This window comes from Hevea brasiliensis, chromosome 16 (genome assembly GCF_030052815.1).
Source record: "Hevea brasiliensis isolate MT/VB/25A 57/8 chromosome 16, ASM3005281v1, whole genome shotgun sequence".
NCBI classification, from domain to species: Eukaryota; Viridiplantae; Streptophyta; class Magnoliopsida; order Malpighiales; family Euphorbiaceae; genus Hevea; species Hevea brasiliensis.
The window spans coordinates 24,987,562-25,004,460 of NC_079508.1; positions in this window are offsets into that span (position 1 = coordinate 24,987,562).

The following is a 16,899-nucleotide window of genomic DNA, read 5'->3' on the forward strand; positions in this document are numbered from 1 at the left end:
AAACGATTTCTAGCAATTTTAATTCAAGAGAATATTGGCAATTCTCTTTGAATTGATGAGAGATGAAGAAGAAGAGAGGAAGAGAGGCTCAAAGGTAGCAGCACATATGAGAGAATAGCAGATTGTTCTTTTACTCTTTCATAACATCACATTATATAATTAGGTCATCACTTAAAACCCTTGCCACATGTTATCTTCTGATTGGCCAGAATTTTAATTGACCTAATCACATTAAGCCAAGTGTCAAAGCTAGATTTAATCTTGACTTTAATTATCTTACATGATTGGAAGACAAATGGCAAGCTTATATGGTGCCATGTGTCACCATCTCATGGTGCCACATTTCACCCTGTGAAATGACTAAATTACCCTTGTGTTGTAATTTTAAGTTCTCAACCCAAAATAATTATTTCTCCTCTTCTAATCAATTTATATCAAATATAAATTAATTAATTAATCTCTATTAATTAATTTCTCATAATTAAATTCATATTTAAACACTTTAAATATAAATTTAACTTATACTATACATCCAATAACCTAGATTTGGTTTCAAGCCATGCTAGGGACTTTGCAATCTAATTACAAACCAAACCTATTTAATTAATCAATTAAACTCTTTAACTAATTAATTAAATCACATTTAACTTGGTGATTACTTGTGCATGTGTGTGACTCACTAGGCTTATCACTAATTGGCAATGAGATATGATATTAACTCTTAATATCATTAGAACTCTTTCTTACCATAAATGATTTCTCTAAATCATTTTAGGCACCTCATAGACCATGGTTAACACCTAGCATAGCATGCTATGGCCACCCAATTAGTAATAAGAAATATTTTAAATGAACCGTTTATCATATGTTACCATGCACTAAAATCTCTCTGTTACAAAATCCCAATTCCAGCTGGAGTCATGGTTTATGTCAAATCCCATTTGCTATGAATATTATGTTCTCTTTTAATTTCAATTCTTGATTAAAAAGATTTTTTCATAAGAAACTCATTTCTGATTAAATCTGTCTGTCCTGGCCAGGAACTTGATGTTAGTAGTATGCCCTAGAGCATATCATTTAGTATGTATCTTGTACATATTTTTAATAATAAAAGGCATTTCCACTTTTCCGTTTACATAATATATTTATGTGTAATAGAAAAGGTCCATTGATATTTTGTTAGAAATATTATTCTTAAGTTGTTAAGAATATGAGTGACAATATTTCTAGCACAAAGTATCATAAATAGGTTGACAATCGAGGATACTTCATAATAAGGACATGACTTATCCAGAAAGATTGTATTCATGTTTGTTCCCAAGTTATTTATATGAGATATAAATAAGATGGAATGGTGAGTCTCATGCCATATAACAAACTTGATAGGCACTTATAAATGATAAGTAGTAGAACTGGTGACACTTATGACAAGCACATGGAGTTTACTCTCGTCAATGTTTTGTCATAAATCATATCAGTGCATATAATCTTTAGACCTGAGATAACATAGTTATCTTGTATATAGGTAGTTTGAGTTTGATACTGCTTTCATACTTGTACTATGTATGGGTATATGGGCATGTGTTGGCTCCTGCTAGTTATATATGGAGGTAGGTGTTGATCAAGATGGAATCTGTTCCTCTAAGTAAATAGAGTTAAAATCCTATGTTGATTTAATTGTTCTTGATGTTTCAAGTTCTGGCAGAGACAGATAGATTTATTCGAGAAAGAGTTTACGATGAGAAAAATCTTTTAATCAAGAACTGGAATTAAAAGAGAACATAATATTCATAGCAAATGGAGTTTGACATAAACCATGACTCCAGCTTGAGTTGGGATTTTGTAATAGAGAGATTCTAGTGCATGGTAACATATGATTATAGGTTCATTTAAGGTAAACCTTATTACTAATTGGGTGGCCATGGCATGCTATGCTAGGTGTTAACCATGGTCTATGAGGTTCATAAAATGATTTAGAGAAATCATTTATGGTGAGAAAGAGTTCTGATGATATTAAGAGTTGATATCATGTCTCATTGCCAATTAGTGATGAGCCTAGTAAGTCACACACATACACAAGTTATCACCTATTTAAATATGATTTAATTAATTAATTAAAGAGTTTAATTGATTAATTAAATAGATTTGGTTTGCAATTAAATTGCAAAGTCCCTAGCATGACTTGAAACCAAATCTAGATTATTGGATGTGTAGTATAAATTAAATTTATATTTAAAGTGTTTAAATATGAATTTAATTGATGAGAAATTAATTAATAGAGATTAATTAATTAATTTATATTTGATATAAATTAATTAGAAGAAGAAAATAATTATTTTGGGTTAAGAACTCAAAATTAAGACACAGGGGCATTTTGGTCATTTCACAGTGTGACACGTGGCACCATGAGATGGTGACACATGGCATAATACATAAGCTTGCCAAATGTTTTTTAATCATGTAAGATGATTAAAATCAAGATTAAATAAAGGTTTGACACTTGGCACAATGTGATTGGGTCACTTAAACCTAGAGCTAATCAAAAGGTGACATGTGGCTAGGGTTTAATGTGTTAACCTAGCTATTTAAGTGTGGTTATGAAAAGAAAACATAACCAGCAGCCTCTCCTCTCAATTGTCACGCTACTTTGAGCCTCTCCAGCTATTTCTCTTCATCTCTCATCAATTTAAAGAGATTAGCCATCAATCTCTTGAATTAAGAACACTAGAAATTGTTTCTAGTGTCCTGTTTACATCTCTAATCTCTTAAAAGGCAGAACTTGAATTTCTAATTAATAGAAAAGGCTTTAGAAGCTGTTCAAGGGCTGCCATAGGTGTTCTTGGTGTGGACAAGCTAGAGGGACAACATCTGGTGTCCTGAAGACGAATCTCAAAGGCGCAGACACGCTGCAGCACATCAAGAGGTTAGTGTAATCGTTCTTGATTTAATCTAGGGTTCTAAAATTAATCTGATTAATTTTAAAATCTTAAATGGCAAATACAGATCCAAAAACATATTAAAAGAGTTTTAATATGTTGTTTATCATTGAAATCAAATAGATAAAAATAAATCTTGCATGGTGCATGTGACCCTAGGTGAAAATTTTTGAATTCAATGGTATAATCTTGTGTTTTTCACGCTTCCGTTCCTTCACTTGAAACATCAAGAACAATTAAATGAACATAGGATTTTATCCCTATTTACTTAGGGTAACAGATTCTATCTTGACCAAAATCTATTTCCATATATAACTAGTAAGAGCCAACACATGCCCATATACCCATACACAATATAAGTATGAAAGCAGTATCAAACTCAAACCACTTATATACAAGATAACTATATTATCTCAGGTCTAAAGATTATATGCACTGATATGATTTGTGACAATGCATTGACAAGAGTAAACTCCACATGTTTGTCATAAATGTCACTGGTTCGGCCTACTTATTATGTATAAGTGCCTATCATGTTTGTTATATGGCATGAGACTCACCATTCCATCTTATTTATATCTCATATAAATACCTTGGGAACAAACATGATTACAATCTTTCTAGATAAGTCATATCCTGTGTGAAGTATCCTCGATTGTGAACCAATTTATGATACTTTGTGCTAGAAATATTGTCACTCATATTCTTAACAACTTAAGAATAGAATTTCTAACAAAAATATCAATGGACCTTTTCTATTACACATAAATACATTATGTAAATGGAAAAGTGAAATTGCCTTTTATTAATAAAATATGTACAAGATATATACTAAATGATATACTCTAGGGCATACTACTAACAGTAGCCTCCGAGCCTGAATGATGGTTCTCCAGCACCTTGACCAGTGGTATCTGCTTGTTCCTCAGTTGCTTCACCTCATATGCCAAGATCTTTATGGGCTCTTCCTCATAGGTGAGGTTTGGATTCACTTCAATTGCTTCTACTGGTAGAACATAAGAGGGGTCTGATCTGTACCTCCTTAACATAGATACATGGAAGATGTTATGAATCCTTTCTAGCTCTGGAGGTAGTGCTAATCTATGTGCCAAAGGACCCACTCTTTCCAGAACCTCTTACGACCCGATAAAATGAGGACTTAGTTTCCCCTTTTTGCCAAATTTCATAATTTTCTTCCAAAGGGAAACCTTGAGGAATACCTTGTCAGCCATTACATACTCAATATCTCTTCTTTTCAAATTGACGTAGGACTTCTGATGATCTGATGGAGCCTTGAGTCTGTCTCTGATAAGCTTAATCTTCTCCTCAGTTTGTTGGACAATTTATGGGCCAATCAATTTCCATTCACCCACTTCATCTCAACACAAGGGAGTTTTTCACTTCCTGCCACACAAAGCTTTATATGGAGGCATCCCAATGCTTGATTGATAACTATTATTGTAGGAAAATTCAATCAAAGGCAAGTGTGAGTCCTAAATACCTTTAAATTCAATCACACAAGCCCGTAGCATATTCCCCAAGATCTGAATTAGCCTCTCAGACTGACCATCTGTCTGTGGATGGAATGCAGTACTAAAGTTCAATCTAGTTCCTAGGGCTTTTTGCAAACAACTCCAAAATCTAGAAGTGAACCATGGATCTCTGTCTGACATAATAGACACCGGCACTCCATGAAGTCTCACTACCTCATCGATGTACAGTTTAGCCAATCTGTCCAGGCTATAGTCCATCCTCACTGGCAGAAAGTGAGCAAACTTGGTCAATCTATCCACAATGACCCATACTATATCACGATCTTCTATGTTCTAGGAAGTCCCATCACAAAATCCATTGTAATTCTCTCCCATTTCCATTCGGGAATTGGCAATGGCTGTAACAAATCAGCTGGCACTTGGTGTTCAGCCTTCACTTGCTGACAAGTTAGGCATTTAGATATATATACAACTATGTTTTTCTTCATCCCATCCACTAATAATGCTCCTTTATTATTTTGTACATTTTAGTTCCACCAGGGTGCATAGCAAAAGGAGAGTCATGTGCTTCCTTCATAATGGTTTGCCTCAATTCTACATCATTTGGAATGCACACTCTGCCCTGGTGTAATAGTAAGCCATCATTAGTCATTGAAAATCCAGGTTTCTTGCCATCCTGAGCTTCTTCCATCAATTTCTGATACTTTTCATCATTTTGTGCTGCTATTTTAATCTAATCAGTTAATAATGGCTTCACTTGCCAAGTAGCTATCATTTGTCCCTCATCATCTATCTCCAGATTAGCATATAATGCCCTCAACTCGTGCACCATGGACAAAGGAGAAACCTTTAAACTAGCCATAGTCTTGCGACTTAAGGCATTAGCTACCACATTGGCTTTCCCTTGCTGATAATCTATTAAGCAGTCATAGTCTTTGATTAGTTCTAGCCTCCTCCTCTGTCTCAAATTCAATTCCTTTTGTGTGCCCAGATATTTCAAGCTCTTGTGATCTGTGTAGATGTAATACTTTTCCCCATATAAATAGTGTCTCCAGATCTTCAGAGCAAATACTATGGCTGCTAACTCCAGGTCATGTGTAGGGTAGTTTCTCTCATGGGTTTTTAGCTAACGTGATGCATAAGCAATGGCATTTTGGTCTTGCATTAGTACACAACCTAGCCTATTGTGAGAAGCATCACTGTATACAGTATACTCTTTACCCGGTGTAGGTAAAGTCAGGACTGGAGCTCCAATTAAACATCTTTTCAATTCATTAAAGCTCTGCTAGCATTTATCCATCCACTGAAATTTTACATCTTTTCGAAACAGCTTGGTCAGTAGAGATGCTAACATGGAGAACCCCTTTACAAAACGATGGTAGTAACCAGCTAAGCCCAAAAAGCTATGAACTTCTATAACATTTCTAGGTGGATTCCAATTAAGGATAACTTTTGCCTTGCTGGGATCTACCTTAATGCCTTCAGTTGATACAATGTGCCCTAAGAAAGCAACTTCCTTGAGCCAAAATTCACACTTTGATAACTTGGCATACAACTATTTCTCTCTTAAGGTCTGTAGCACAATCCTCAGGTGCTTATCATGCTCCTCTGCACTCTTCGAATACACCAAAATGTCATCAATGAATACCACAACAAACTAATCTAAATATGGCCTGAAGATAGTGTTCATCAGGTTCATAAAAGCAGCTGGAGCATTAGTCAACCCAAATGGCATTACTAAAAATTCATAGTGGCCATATCGAGTCCTAAAGGTAGGTTTTGGAATGCTCTGTTCTTGCACCCTCAACTTGTAATAACCCAATCTCAAATCTATTTTGGAGAACACAGTCATATTCTTCAACTGATCAAACAAATCATCTATGTGAGACAGTGGGTAACTATTCTTTATGGTCACCTTATTCAACTACCTATAGTCAATACACAGACAGAGAGTACCATCTTTCTTCTTAACAAACAATACTGGTGCTTCCTAAGGTGACACACTGGGGCGAATGAAGCGCTTAACAAGTAATTCTTGCAACTGCACCTTCAACTCCTTCAACTCAGCAGGTGCCATTCTGTAAGGTGTAGTGGAAATTGTGTCCATACCAGGCATAACCTCTATTTTAAACTGCACCTCTCATTTTGGAGGTAATCCTAGCAATTCTTCAGGAAACACATTCAAAAAATCACATACTGTAGGGATATTCTTCAATTATGGGTTCCTTACTTAGCTGTCTATCACGTGGGCCAAATATGATTCACTCCCCTTTCTAATTATTTTTCTAGCAAGTGCAGCAGAAATAAGGTTTGATGGCAGTAACTGCCTCTCCCCATGTATTATCACATCACCATATCAAGGGAGACCAAAAGTGATTGTCTTCAATCTACAGTCAATCATTGCATGATGTCTGGCTAGCCAATCCATGCCTAAGATGATATCATAATCTCGAAAGGGCAGTTCAATTAAATCAGATAGGAAGGTATGTCCTTGAATTACCAAAGGGCAATCCTTATACACCCTATTTACCCTGACCTCCTGGCCTAATAGACTAGTAACTAACACATCAATGTCCACTTTCACACATGGGATAGTAGCAGAATAGACAATGCTAGCACTAACCTACGAATGTGTGGAGCCAGTATCAAATAACGCATAAGTATCTTGGTCAAGGATAGAGAAAGTACTAGTTACCACATCCGACGTCTCAGCCTCCTCTCTCTAACGCATCGTGTACACTCTAGCTGGTGTCCCACTTGGCTCTGGTTGATTTACTGTACTCTGGGTACCAGGTGTACTATCCCTACCTCTATCTCTGCCTCTGCTAACTGATGGTGAATCTCTGGGGGTAGAACCTTGGGCTAATCCCTCTAAAGTGGTAGGTGGTCTAGAATAGCATGCACTTGTATAATCTTTAGCGAAATGGCCATTGCTGCCACAGTTATAACATGCCCCTGTGGCTTTATAACATATTCCACCATGCACCTTTCCACGTGTTTCACAGGTGCATACTGACAATGTCCCCCTAGATGTCTATTGGGTAGACCTAGGTGGCTTCTGTCCTAACGATCTACCTCTACTAGACTTGCGAGATCTGGATCCTTCAAAAATTTTCCTCTTTCCTGATCCACTACCCGAAGCTTGACCCGAAGTCATTTCACTCTTCTCTTTTTCCTCTGTCCCCTTATTAGCTGTTCCTTCCATTCAATTCTTTCCAGCTTCAAGGCTTGTGAAATTAATTCTGAAAAGTTCTGATGCCTGAACCCCACTACTTGCAGTCTCAAACTTGGTCTCAATCCAACCTCAAATCATTTGCATCGATCCCTACTAGTGGTGAGTATGCTCCCAGCATAGTGACTCAGCCTAGAAAAGTCTCTCTCATATTCTGCTACTGTTCTGTCCCCTTCTTTCAAACTCAGAAATTCTTGCAATTTCATATCAACATATGTATCAGGGACCAATTTCTGTCTGAACTCCCTTTGAAAATTTGTCCATGATAGAATTGGGGGCTCCACTAAACTATGTGGGATGGTCTTCCACCACTCATATGCATCCCCTTGTAGCAGAGAAACTGAGTATTCAAATTTTAGTTCTTCCGTGCAGTGCAGCTTTTTAAAAACTCTTTCCATCCTTTCAAGCAACTACTCTGCCTCTAGTGGATCCACTGTTCCTTCAAACTCAATAGCCCCATATTTTATCAATTTGTCGTATTGCCTAGCTGGAGGCTGGGGTTACACTGCAGGTTCTTGAATTGGGGCTTGTGTTGGCATATTTCCAGCCATCTATTGGAACAGAGCAACCATTTGTTGAGCAAACCATACAAAGAACTGCTGCATGGATGGAGCTGGTATAGCTGACCCACTTACATTCTGAGGAGCTAGGGCTTCCCCCTGTGCATCAGCCTCAACTGGCTGCTCAACTGAACGATCTCCTTCCTCCATTTCAATTTACAGAGATTCTACTCCCTGACAACCAAAACAAGGAGGATTATCCCCATTAGTTCGTATTCATGATGAAAATGCATCATATGTATCAATTAAGGACACTTGAGCAGTTATACTAATTAAAGAAATATTTCAAATTCATAGTTCAAAACTCATTTTCAAAACATTGCTCTGATACCACTAAAATATGTCACACTTTATCTCTCTGTAAGGCATAACATGATTCTGTAGTATGCCTAATGAATTACCGAACTTCACCTACCAATAACCCATTTAATATACTACAAGAGATTTTAAATCAATTCAATTCATTTTAAAGTGAAAGGTAATGTAGAATAATTATTAAAAAGTCTTTAATTGAAGTTTTTGACATGAGCTAAAATTTTGATTAATTCGGTACTGCAAAAATTTTACAGAAATTTCGGCAGAGTGCCGGCTAGAAATTGAGAAAACAGTTCTTCAAAACCTGTTAAAAACACTCCCAATATGTATAATATCCACAGCTCCATTTAAAGTTAACACAATTCAGTCTCAACCAACACAATTTCTAGCAATCTTAATATCATTTAATTCAGTGCAATTCATATATAAAATTCTCAAATCAAGGAAAAGAGAGCAAAATAATTTTATTACAAATTTTATTGTACAACTGCTCATTTGGTTATATAGATACATATGAATAAATAATTTACATAAAAAAGAAGTGTACAAGGGTATAAAATATTATACCCATAAAAGATCCCAAAATTGCTTCAACCGCAACTATAAGAAGCTCAATCTACTGCTTTATCTTTCTCTCTATCTGCGACAGTAAGAAAAAGCCATCGTTGAGTAATTTACTCAGTGGTGCACAATAATAATTTTTGAAAGTCACTAAAAATATAATCACCCATTGATAAGCAAAAATTTAAAAATTCTCATAATCATAGTTCACAAAGCTAATGCTAATATTTTTAATAACAATTTACCAAAATAAATTATAAACAATAGTTTTACCAATAATTAACACAACTTAGGTCATGACACAAAATTTCATGATCAATGTCGTGTTGTACACTACGACAAAACAATCTACAACCTCACTAATCGAAATTAATGAGGGAGGTGGCTAGCTAGCTATATGAGTACTCATCCGAACTCAACCTCAAACTGGCAAGCCAGAAAGGGAGGAACATAATCAATCTCAACTCCACAGATGGAGGAGGAACATAATAAAACTGTCATGCTAAGTGTGATTTCAAAGTCCAATTCAAAACTATATTATTCAAATATTTCATACAATTCGCAAATCATATTTCATTCCAAATTCTCATTTACAAAGTAGGCAACACACTATTTCTCAAACAAAGTCATAACAATAAAAAATTATTCCCAATGCTTATTCAAATAGCTTTTCAAGTAGAAACAAAGAGTTTAAAATTTGTTGTGCACAAACCTCATTTGCCTGCCTTGAGTTAATTTACTTTTCCTCCTTCGTTGGAGGGCTCTTTGTGACACCCCTTACCCGTCTATAGTGTAGCCAAGCAAGATGTGCTATATAGTGTGCCGGAGCACCAAATCATATTTCTTTTTATTACAATTTACCCTTTTTAATTCATTTATTTGTAATTTTGATTAATCTGAGTTTTCCGCAAATTTTATAGAACATTCGGCAGAGTGCCGGTTGTAAATTGGAAAAACAGTTCTTCTGAATCTGTTAAAAACACTTCCAATATAATCATAATTTGAATCTCAGTCAACCACCAACATCTTTCCACAATTTCTAAAATGACATCAATATTTCAAAAATTCAATTCATTCATATCATACTCAACTCCATAAGATAAAGTCAAATTATTACTGAACATGGTTCATAAATAATTACATCAAAAACATAATTACATGAGTTTAAAATATACATAACAAAAGTTTACAAAATACAAAATACCAAAATACCAAAAGTGGCCTAATGTCCTACCAAATGCACTACAAATGAGAGGTGACTCTGGACTCTGTATGCAGCTCTGAAAGTTCACCCGGTCTGAGGTCTGCTAGGCTCCCCAGCTTTGTTTCCAGTACCTGCGCGTGGCAAAAGCGACGCGCTAAGTAATTCTGCTTAGTGGTGACAATATAAAATAAAATAACTAAAATAAAGTGAATATGCAGAATGTATGTTTACATCTTTAGTAGACTTAATATCTGGCATTTATTGCAGTATTATTCGATTAAAACTTGGAAAGATTTATTATCATTGCCCGAGTAACCCTTACTAGTCGACTGGATTGGATAAACGGGTAAACTGGCCTTGCGTACTAAGTACCTCAGACCATCACACCATCGGTCACATTGTGTCTCTCGGTGTGCAATAGAACAGCTAATAAGCTGTAATAATTATCAGGGATAAAACCTAAGTACAATAACTCAATCAACATAGACAAAGGCTATTTTATCACAGAATGGCATGTGAGGCCATAAAACACAGAATGGCATGAAGCCATATGCAGTACTGCTAACAGAACCCTATTGGCATGCCAACCTATCCAAACCAATCTTGCTAGGTGTACTAGGGCATGTTACACTCTTAAATTATATAATTCTTGAAATTCAAGTTTAGGTGTTACTATTCATTTCATTAGTCAACAAAAATGTTGACTTTTGCATGGACAATAGGTACATTGGTTTTAATATTCCCAACATACCACATTTTTCATTCTAAAATTGTTGGTATTGGTTGCCAATACCATTTCTAAGCTTAATGTTAGTTGTTCAAAATTTTCAGATTTCAAATCGTGTATTTATTGTTCCATTAGTCATTTTTGCAGTAGGAATTTGGCAAAGTTGTCAGCATGAAAGTTGTTCCTTATTGTGTCTAGTTACATTTATTTTTTTGAATCACTCCATTTTGAGTTTTGTAGCTCAAGTTATGCCCTAAAAACCATGACTGGCCGGATTGCCAACTTCCCAGATTTTCTGGACTAACCAAATCTACAGTGTTTTGTGCAGTGACTGCAGGTCACCTTTTGAACATGTTATGGTCAAAATTTGGGTAGGTTTCTTCATGAAAGTTGTAGGTATATCTCTCAGCTATTTTCTGGTAAAATTTCAGGTTAATTGGACCTTTCTACACTGAGTTATGACCAAATGAATAAGCACTATTCATTTAGTCATTTTGCCCAGGCAAATTGCAAGTCACCCGGATTAGGGCAATCTTTAGGTCAACTTGGTTTGGTTTTATGGGCATTGTTTCTTCACCAAAGTTGTGCCATTATGTGTCTAGTTTCATTTCCAATTGGCCTTACACCAATTGAACTTCTACAACTCCAGTTATTACTGCTCAAACCTGCTGGACTCATGCCCAGTCCTGCAGGTCACCAAGGGCAGCCACACTAACTTCAATTCCCACAAAAAATACCACTTCATTTCTTATTCACACACAGCCCAATGGTCAGTAATTGACCATTAAAACTCTCTTTCACCAAATACATGAATAAAGTCTCAATTTGGGTCCAAACCCTAGCTCCACCATTTTAAATTGTTGCATTACTTGCACTTCACCTTCCTAATCAATATATTAGTGTTAAGGGCAGCCACAATATCATTTTAATTCTGAGAAATCTTCAAAAATCAACCAAGTTCAAGGCTGCTAGAATTTTAAGCAAGACATACACATGATGTTTACTAAATTTTCTTGTAAATTTGCATCAAATACCACTCCTTCAACATGAATTGAAAGATAAAAATCAAGTTTAGTCACTAACCTCTAATGGAGTGAATTTCAATCTTGCAAGAGTTCTTATTTTACACTTCTTTTTGCTCCCAAAATATTCACCAAGATGAAAGAGCAAGTTTTTGTGTTGGGAACTTAGGCTTTAGTTGGGTAAAAACCAAAGAAATTAAGCTTTGGTAAGCTTGACCATGGTGGAACTATGGTGCGGCAAAGAAGGAAAGAGGGAGAGCAGATGGTTGTCTCCAGATTTTGACTTTCTTTTTCCTCTTTTTTATGTATTATGAATGTATTTATTGATTTTTTATTGGCCAAAAATTTTTATTAGCTCATGCTTACATAATGCTTATGTAATAAAGTTAATTTACTTCAATTTTCTTTTCTTTCTTTTCCTATTCATTTTTAAATAATTTTTATCAATATTTGTTCATATTTTATGTCATATAATTTATTTACATAAATGGACAAGTTGGTCAAAAATTATCTTTGAAGACGAAATGACCAAAATGCCCTCCGTTTGGCTTAACGAGCCAAAATTGTGGGTACCAATTGATTAAATTCTCCTTGTGTTTTCTTAACATTTTATTGTCATTGGAACCCCAATAATCCTTCCCTGAGGTCCCAAAAATTATTTCATGAAGTTTTCCCTGGGTCTAGGGTTGTTAACGGCCTTTACCGTCACTTCCCCTTCGGGTTACTCATCACTGGGGTTTCGGCTCCTTTAACCTTAGTGCATTTCATTCCTAAAAATTTTCCTTGATTTTTATGAGCATTATCTGGTTTCTTTATAACTCCCCACTCTAGTCTAATTATAATTTCAAACATTCTAGCTGCCGGGACCGATATTGGTCTCCAGAATAGTAGACTGTATGGACTAGCTAAAGTGAGGATGTTACAACTCTTCCCCTCTAATAAAAATTCCGTCCTCGAAATTTACCTGATGCAAACAGTTGAGGGAACTGTTGCCTCATCATCTCTTCACTTTCCCAAGTTGCCTCCTCGGTATTATGGTGCCTCCAAAGTACTTTCACTAGTGGAATTTGTTTATTTCTCAGTTCCTTCACTTCCCGAGCCAGTATCCATATAGGTTCTTCTGCATATGTCAAGTCCGGTTGGATTTCAATCTCTTCCATGGAGATGACATGTGAAGGGTCTGAGCAGTATCTTCTTAGCATAGACACATGGAATACATTATGTATCTTATCCAGTTCTGGTGGTAAAGCTAGCCAATAGGCCACTGGTCCCACACATTCAATGACTTCGTATGGGCCAATGAACCTAGGGCTTAACTTACCCTTTCTTCCAAACCTCAGTACTTTTTTTCATGGTGAGATTTTGAGAAACACTTTGTCGCCAACTGCATACTCTATCTCTTTTCTCTTCAAGTCGGCATAAGATTTCTGTCTATCTGAGGCAACCTTCAAGTTAGCTTTGATTATCTTCACTTTCTCCTCAGTCTGTTTCACCAGGTCTGGTCCTACCAGTTTATCTTCGCCCAATTCAGTCCAATATACTGGGGTTCTACACTTCCTCCCATACAGTGCTTCATATGGGGCCATTTGAATGCTAGCTTGGTAGCTATTATTATATGCAAATTCTGCCAGTGGGAGGTATCTATCCCAACTCTCTTCAAACTCAATAACACAACTCCTCAGCATATCCTCTAGGATCTATCACATAATTCACATTGTTACTATCATTTCAATTTATTAATTGTGAAAATTTAATTAGTTTTTAGGTTTACCTGGATTACTCATTCCGACTGTCCATCCGTCTGAGGATGAAAAGCCGTGCTAAAGCGGAGTTGTGTGCCTAAGGCTTCTTGTAACTTTTTCCAGAATCTCGATGTAAACCTTGGGTCTCGATCAGATATAATGGAAAGTGGGATTCCATGCAGTCTAACAATCTCACTGATATACAATTCTGCTAGCTTCTCCAGTGATTAGTCAGTCCTAATTGGCAGAAAATATGCTGACTTCGTCAATCTATCCACTATCACCCATAGTGCATCATGCTTCTTCTGGGTGAGAGGTAAACCACTAATAAAATCCATAGTGACCCGGTCCCATTTCCATTCAGGTATGCTTATAGGCTGTAGCAATCCCGATGGAACTTGATATTCTGCTTTAACTTGCTGACATGCCAAACACTTAGTCACATAGTCAACTATATCTTTCTTCATACCAGGCTACCAATAATGAGGCTTCAAATCATTATACAATTTTGTGCTTCTCAGGTGCATAGCATAAACACTAGTGTGTGCTTGTTTCAGAATACTAGTCTTCAGTTGCCCATCATCTGGTACACACACTATTCCTCTGTAGTACAAACACCCATCTGCTTTCACCTCATAATCAATTTCCTTTTCCTCTGGAATTTTACCCACAATGGCCATTAATTTTTCATCTACCTTCTGCCCATCTTGTATCTGCTGTAGCAGGTTTGGCCTCACTTGTAACTTAGCCAAAATAGCTCCATCTTAAGCTAAGGACAGACGGGCATTTAGTGATCTTAAAGCTGTGATGGACTTCCTACTCAAGGCATCAGCAACTACATTTGCCTTCCCAGGATGATAATCTATCACATAATCATAATCCTTTAGGAACTCAATCCATCGCCTCTGTATAAGATTGAGCTCCTTCTGGGTTGGCAAATATTTTAGACTCTTGTGGTCTGTATAAATGTAGCATTTTTCACCATATAAATAATGCCTCCATATCTTCAGTGCGAAGATAATTGCTGCTAACTCCAAGTCATGAGTAGGGTAGTTTTGTTCATGTGGCCTTAACTGCCTGAAAGCATAGGCGACCACTTTCCCCTCTTGCATCAATACACACCCTAACCCATTATGCGAGGCATCACTGTAGAGCACAAAGTCTTTTCCCAACACTGGCTGTGTTAACACTGGTGCTTCTGTTAACATAGCCTTCAGCCTCTCAAAACTGGCTTGGCACTTATCGTTCCAGCTAAATTTCACATTCTTGTGCAACAACTTGGTCATTGGAGCAGTTATAAGAGAGAACCCCTTCACAAATCTTCTGTAATACCTAGTTAGCCCTAAGAAACTTCTGACCTTTGTTGTATTTCTGGGAGGCTTCCATTCCATCACTGCTTCTATCTTTTTGGGATCCACTCTAATCCCCTCAGTCAATACAAGGAAGGAGATTTCACTCATCCAGAAGTCACACTTGGACAACTTAGCATATAGCTTCTTTTCTCACAGGGTTTGCAGAACAATCCTCAAATGTTCATCATGTTCTTCCCTAGTCTTGGAATACACCAGAATATCATCAATAAAGACCACTACAAACCGATCTAAATATGGATGAAAGATACAGTTCATAAGGTCCATAAATGCTGCTGGTGCATTTGTTAACCCAAACGGCATCACTAGAAATTCATAATGCCCATACCGGGTTCTGAATGCAGTTTTTAACACATCTGTATCCTTTACCCTTAACTGATGATTACCTGATCTGAGATCAATTTTTGAAAATACACCGGCTCCCTTTAACTGATCAAACAGATCATCAATTCTGGGCAATAGATATTTATTCTTTACAGTTACTTTGTTCAACTGCCGGTAATCAATACACAATCTGAAGGTTCCATCCTTCTTCTTCACAAACAGCATCGGAGCTCCCCATGGTGACACACTGGGGCGTATGAACCCCTTATCAAGCAACTCTTGTAACTGAATTTTCAACTCTCTCAATTCAGTGGGTGCCATCCTATAAGGAGCAATGAAAATTGGTGTTGTACCCGGCATTACCTCAATAGCAAACTCGACTTCCTTTTCTAGTGGTAAATCAGGCAATTCTTCAAGAAATACATCTGGGAAGTCTCTTACTGTGGGTATATCACACAAATTCGGCTTAGCCTGCCTAGTATCAACCACGTGTGCTAGGTAAGCTTTAAAGCCTTTTCTCATCAATCATCTTACAACTGTGGCTGAGATAACATTGGACAGAAAATCTGTCTTTTCTCCCACAACAGTAATCTCATTGCCCTCAGAAGTTTTCAGAGAAATCCTCTTCAATTTGCAATCAACTATTGCCTGATGACGTGACAACCAGTCCATTCTCAAAATCACGTCAAACTCATGGAAGGGCAATTCAATTAGGTCTGTCGAGAATTCATACCCCTGAATCCTCAACGGGCAACCTTTATACACCTTATTCACTACCACACTATGGCTTAGTGGATTTATGACCAGAATGTCTTGATCACTCTCCTCTACTGAAACTTCCCTCTCAATAGGTAGTTTGATGCAGATGTATGAATGAGTGGATCCTGGATCCACCAATGCATGCACAGATATGTTGTAAAGGAAGAACGTACCCCTGATGACATCCAGGGCATCTTACTCCTCCTGAGCTCTGATGGCATAGGCTCTGGTAGGTACTCTGGCCTCTGGCCTCTCAGTTGACTCAGATGCAGGCCTCAGTAATGGACCAGTTGCCTCAAATTTACCAAGCTTCCAACCCCTTTGATGTGCAAGGGCAGGCCTATCAGCTTGTGTTGGGGCAACTGTAGTAGTCATCTTTGGATAATTTTTGATCTGATGTTCTATAGATCCACACCGTAAGCATGCACCAGTCACTCACCAACAGTCCCCCTTGTGCCACTTCTGGCAATATGGATGACGAGAAGATCGGGGTGGTCCCCTAAACACCGTCTCGAGAGGCGCCCCGATGGTGTGGGTGGCCTCTCTAGGCGTGAATCGTGGTGCAGGCCTGGGGTGATCCTGACCTTGTGGTTATCCTGAACCCTGAGCAGGAGGACCCTTACTCTTCTTACTGGGACCGAAGATTTAACTGGA